This window comes from Paramormyrops kingsleyae, chromosome 22 (genome assembly GCF_048594095.1).
Source record: "Paramormyrops kingsleyae isolate MSU_618 chromosome 22, PKINGS_0.4, whole genome shotgun sequence".
NCBI lineage: Eukaryota > Metazoa > Chordata > Actinopteri > Osteoglossiformes > Mormyridae > Paramormyrops > Paramormyrops kingsleyae.
In genome coordinates, this window is record NC_132818.1 from 19727043 (window position 1) to 19733703 (window position 6661).

Genomic DNA, 6661 nt, shown 5'->3' on the forward strand with positions numbered 1-6661 from the left:
TCCTTACAGAATCCAAGCCGATAAGTCTTGCAACCTTTGTCGAATAACTGTTGACATTTTATCAACCCAAAGAAGTCCTTAACTTTAAATCCTTAAACATTGTTTGCAATGGGAGCTTAGCCTACATTAAATCTGGTGCATATCTGCTATTTTTCTAAAAAGTCCAACTTAATTCATGATTTAAAATGTGGAGACGTCATTATTCAAAACGGAATCCATCTGCTCATCCAAAGCATAACTGTCAATTTTAAGCATTTGAATCCAGTCGCAGTACAATCTGTTTTCCTTATCATAGGATAATATTATTATGACTTATGGGTTCTGGTAGTTAGCGATTAGCATGGTTTCTTATGCATTTTGTCTAAGGCATTCACCGGCCAATCAGGTATCTGCTCTCATGAATATAAATGAGCTTTTCCCAAACCACCCTGTAAAATGATTATTTGGGTCCCGGGTGCCACATCGCGATGGTCGTTGCACTATCGCGATTAAAGGAACCCATCTCCAGCACACCATACCATTCGGAACCCTCTCCTAAGTGTGTCTTTCTTTGCCTATATTCTACAGATGCCATTTCCACAGAGCAATACTTGACAGACCCTGGTAAATTTTAATTGTATAGTGAGATTTAAAATCAATGTACTTCTTTACCCCGACACATACGCGTCATGTCATCATGGGTTGATGTCGGCTTTGCGCAACAACCGTGAAGATGCCACCGTCATGCCTTAGTCATTAGCAAATCGCTACACATTAAGAATTTGATTAGGACATTGATTAAGGAAATAACATAAATTCGTAGTTGTGTTCCTGCTACATGGATCACTTTAGCATTATGGCCAGAAAACTGGGTCAGAGCCAGTTATGACACATAATTTTAATGGTGATCACTGGAATAATCTGCCATTTCTGCCACAGTAGCCCCTTCGTTGGTTCATACCTTCGTATTGACACCCCACATCCAGTCACAGGTTTGTAGTTTGTGGAGATGTTCTGACGCAGTCACACAGATCTTTACTCCTGGACATTTCTTCTGCATTCAACGTGTTAGCTACAAGTACCCAATGTTAGCTTACTGTCTAATATATTAAAAGCCTTGACACTCACCATTTTTACTAGATTGCCAACATTATTTGCTTTACGTGGGAGTGCTTATAGTGCTTTGGCCGTCTATCTGAGAAACGATTTTCTTGCTTCATCACATAACCCAAGCAACATCATAGGAGCTTATTATCTTATTTAATTTGCCTGCTGGGTTCAACTCAATGATGCTACTTCAGCACGAACACGCTCAAGTTCTGGTTCAAATTTCGTCCAAATTGGTCACCTCGACATGAAATATTCACATCGGGCTGAAGATGAACCGTCTGTTTATGACTCATGGCTGCTGGGCGCGCAGTTACGTAGGATGGTGCCTTGATAAGGAGTAGACACTGGTCACATTTACAATTCAAAGGAGGATCCAAAGACTCAGAATTTAAAGGGGGTAATTAAGAAGCTCGATTAGATGTTAATTGCTGTTTTGGAGATGAAGCTTCTCTAATCTATTATGGAGTCTCAGTGTCATTCTGTAGCACAAAGTCAACAGCGGCGAGCAGTACAAAGCCAGGTCTATCCGGAGACTCAAATAATCCTTTTCCCTTTTATCTAGATGACATTAGAACATGTAATAGCCTTTTCAAATGGTTAACTCTTCCTTCTGCTGTAACAGACTGCATTCAATGCCAACATAAGCACACTTTTAAAAAGAATATTTCTAATGCTTGGTTTGAGTGACAAGAAATTCCAGAATTTTGAACGTCTGTTATTGTTCTTTAAGGTCTTTGCTCAACCCTGTCAATATGTTTACATAATTTTACTGATGGGTAAAAAAACAGATCAAATTCATTGTAGTCTCACTTTTTTTTTGGGGGGGGGGTAGCAAAGACTGAATTAGAAGTATTCAGTTTAAGGGAAATTATTCATATATTATACGTTTACTTTATAAGTTCTTCCATGATGAAATTACCTGGTGTGGCAGCAACATTCCTGCATGTTCTTGGCAATCGAATTTCCTCCAGGAACACATGCTGAATGGTCCATTATGTGAATCACAGATATACTGTAGGACATATCTTCCCCTGATGATGTCACAGTTTCATGTTCTTGTAATGGGATCATTGTAGCTTGGGTACAAACACAAATAGTTCAAAATGGAATTGAAGGACTCACAGCCCCAGCAGGTTGTCTGAGCTGGCACCTGTGAAGGACTGTCACAAATCTTTTACCTTATATTAATTCTGCCTTCATGGATCTATAAAAAAAAAAAAACGAATTCCATGTAAGACCAATACCCACTTTTGTGTTGTTTAATTGGCAAAAAGGCTGATTACAAAGATCTTAAAGTGAATTAACCTTTAATAGGAATACCTGGCAAGACTCGCGTTTCCTTGTGTCTCAGAGTCTCAAAGCCGTGAAATTAGTTTCTCGTATTTGTAGGTTCAGTAAGCATATAGATATTCATCACATGTACTTACGCCAAATTTGTCTTTATGTAATATTTATAAATACACACTTAGTGGCCACTTTATTAGGCAGCACCAGGAAAGGCCCACTTCTGCCCCCAGAACCACTTCAAGGTTAAAGGAGTTGCATGTTCAGAGAAGCGATTCTGCACAGTACTGTTGTATTAAGCTGTTGTTTTTTCACACCTCTGGCCTTCTTGCTAGCTTTAATGAGTCTGACCGTTAACAAGGTGTTCTCGGTCACAGAAATGCCATCGGGTGGTCGCTTCCTGTTCGTCACACCATTCCTGGTAAACTCAGGACACCGTACTGTGTGAAAATCCCGGGGGGGGGGGGGTTTGGCAGTTTCTGAGGGGGTACATGCAACAACCTAGCTTAACACATCCCATGATCACATAATGTGCACTCGTTCTTTGAAAAGGTAGTCAGCAGGCCGAGCATGGCTTCAAAGCTGATCTCTAAACAGAGTTGGGTAATTCAGGTCCAGAGAGTAAAAGTCCAGACCAAGATTTTGTTTCAACCAACCAGTTGCGCATAAAGAGTCACAGTCACAGAGTACTCAACTGGTTGGTTGAAACAAAATCCCGGTCTGGACTTTTACTCTCTGTACCTGAATTACCAAACTCCGTCGCTAAATGGGTTCACTGCGTGAAATGCTTGGTGGTATTCAAAAGACAGAATAAGGGGTGGACACTGACTCGAAGACACCAGATCACCGCCGTTTGTCCAGCTTGCTGTCTTCACACATCTCATTTGTCCGGTTCCCTCCCGATTTGCACTTGTATTCAGTTACGCTTGTGCTGTAACCGTAATTGTGACAAAAGAGCTAATTGTAATTATTGTGCGCAGAACCAGCCTCAGACACTGGTGTCAGGGAACTAATTGCAGACATGATTACGGAGACAAGTCATGATTAGAAGATGGAATCAAGTCCTCTGTTAATCGTATTGCATTTGCAACAGGCAGACTGAAGATCAGTGAGACAGCCGTGGGCTGGGCGGATGGAATGAGGGACCATAGCGAGATCTATAAAGGGCAGAATGAACATCTAGCACGATCTGACAGTGGTGCAGTAAACTATAGAACAACATTACCTATAAGTAAGTAACATTCATTGCAAAATATTTCAGCTTAAAAAATATATTACATTTAAATCTATCGATTTATCGGTGTATTTATGTACGCACCGTTGCCTATGATCATAAGCTTTTGCTAGTGACCAAAAGAATGAGATCATGGATACAAGTAGCAGAAATGAGTTTCTTTCTCAGGGTGTCTGGGCTCAGCCTTCGGGAGGAGCTCAAAGTGGAGTCGCTGCTCCTCCGCATCGAAAGGAGCCAGTTGAGGTGGTTCGGGCATCTATCAAGGATGCCTCCTGGACACCTCCTTGGGGAGGTGCTTTGGAGATGTCTAATTGGGAGAAGACACTGGGGCAGACCCAGGACACGCTGGAGAGATGATATCTCTCGACTGGCCTGGGAACGCCTTGGGATTCCCCCGGTGGAACTGGAGGAGGTGGCTGGGGAGAGGGAGGTCTGGGCATCCCTGCTTAGACTGAGCGGTGGAGAAGGAATGAATGAATGAATATATCAAATATATTAAATAAATAGAAACTTATTTCGTCATAGTGTTTCAGAGAGTATATAGAGTGTCCAGCATCAGGCTCAGAATGGCATGTTACCAAAATCTGCAATCTTGAAATCCTACTTTTTCATCCATTTATCCAGCTTGGAGCTTCTTCTGGAAGAAAAAGACCATGGTGTGTACCATGGATGAGCGATCTGCCTGATGCAGGACACTAACCCATGTTTAATTTAAATGCAAATATTTTCGCATTCTCGACCAAAGTTGCTGACTCGGGGTAAGTAAAGCACGTGCAGGAGAGATCGATGGTGCGGCCGACTTTGGTGTGGAGCTTCTGTTCGCACACGTTCATAGTAGCATAGCCTTGCAGGACTCACTGTGACATACGCACATGGAAGATTCAGTTAACTGCTTATGCCAAACATCTCCGAAGATGCCTTCTCGGTGTGGGAGGGGACTGGATCACCGGGAGGAAGCCCACGCAGAAACAAGGAGAACATGCCAACTCATGGCTAGCCGGCGAGCCAGCAGGACGCCCATGCTCCATCATCATAATTAGCCACGCTTGTGAGGCGGTGATAATGAGCACCTTGTAATGTCACTACAGCCGTCTGTACAGATGCTCCTCACTTTATAATGGCTCGACTCACGTTATCTCGACTTCATGATGTTGCGACAGCCATGCACATTCGGTAGTCAATTTGGAATTTTGATCTGTTCCTGGGCTGGCGACTTCATGCAGTACTTTTTTTGATGCCGGGCGATGGCAGAGGTCACGCAGCCACGCTTCCTGTCTCTGTAGCGATAACGAACATAAACATCTGATACAAAGTTTAACAACGTACCGTACAGTCTTTTTTGTCCCGTGTTTACCGAAATAAACTTGCACTCATTTATTTACTTTTCAATTACTGGTACTTAGTAATTATTTATTTACTTATTCAGTGACAGTAACTATTTATTTGCTTATTTATTTACTTACCATATTAAAGCTATATTGCACTTTATTTTTATTTATTTATTTATTTATTTTATTATTATTTTTTATATATATACATATACTGTTTGTGGATTCTGGTTTATTTTGTATTTTCAGAAAAATTGTTTGAAAATCTGTTATAAATAAAGTTTAAAAAAAAAAAAGAAGCTATATTGCACTTACGATATTTTCCACTTACGATGGATCGATCGGAACATTACCCCATCGTAAGTGGAGGAGCGCCTGTATCAGACTGTGGAGTCTGACCCTTATGGCGTGCGAGTGGAGGACAACCAGAGCAGTCATGTAACAGCCAGGCAGCAGCAAACGTGAAGTTTGCAGCGGCTCGGCCAGCCTGATTTATCACCCAGAGCACGGTTTGCCGAAAGGCGCCCCCCCCCGCCACTGCCCAAGGCCCATCTGCTAGTGCCAGCCACTTCCCCTACAACCTCATCCAAGTGCCGTCATCCAGAGAGTGCATTCCTACTTTCGCACCGCGTCACAACCGAACTCTTGAGCTCGCCCTCGACTCAACCGACACATGGCTCTACACCACAGGCCAAAGGAAACAACCTCTACACAGCACTGCCAGTAATGACATGATTCATCTTCCGGGCATATTTCATGGTCGAAGGAAGATCATATTTCAAAAAAACAACAAAAAAAAAAACACATTTGTCAGGTACCGTGATAACGATAACAACGGACTTTAGCGACGCGGTGTTCCTGAGCACCACCTTATGACCGGGCCGAATCCAGCCTCAGATTTCAAAAGCAGTCACTTCAGTGCTTTTGAAAACCGTAACTCCAGGATAAAATGAGAACAGAACAAAAGCCAGAGGGAAAAACGCAGCTACTGCCTCGTAATTAGGCAAAGACAGCCTGTTCAGCAGGGGCTGCGAAATCCAAACAAGGTTGTCCGTCGAAGCTTTTGTCCCTCAGAAAGAACCCTCACGACCAAAATGATTTTAATAGTATAAATGCTAGCCATGATCCACGCTAGACCAGAAGTATAAAAGCAGTACGCTCCACATATTGTATGATAAGTGCATCTGTGTTCCAAACTGTGACAGTCTGAAGCTTTCTCCAATTAACATGGACTAATTAACTTTCTCCAACCCTTTCTCCAGTTAACATGGACCATCCAACCCTTTGTGTACTGATACAACTGCAAGGAGAGTATTAACAAAACATCGTGCTAGCCATGTAATTCCATAACCTTACATGTTCTGTCTTGCTGACTCCCGCTCCAAAGTCTCAGCACTATGGTCTCCATGACCTGGAGGCCGGCTAGAAAGATCATTCGGCCAGCAACCTTATCAGTGTCGCGCCCAGTCCTGTCCATCCCTCGGTATGACCAGCAGGGGTCGCTGTTGGTCCTCCGTAATCCTCTCGCTTTCTTCCCAGCTGTGTTCTGTTCGTTACCCCCAATCCAAGTGTGGTAAATGTCAACATCTGAATGGTATCAGTCCCTCGTTAGTCCCGCACATGCGTGCTTCCCAGCCCAGTGTTCCCCAGTCCGGTCATTAACGGCAGTCTTCCTGTTGCTTGTGCCCATCCCAGAGTTAGTCTTCTCATTTTGACCCCTCACAGT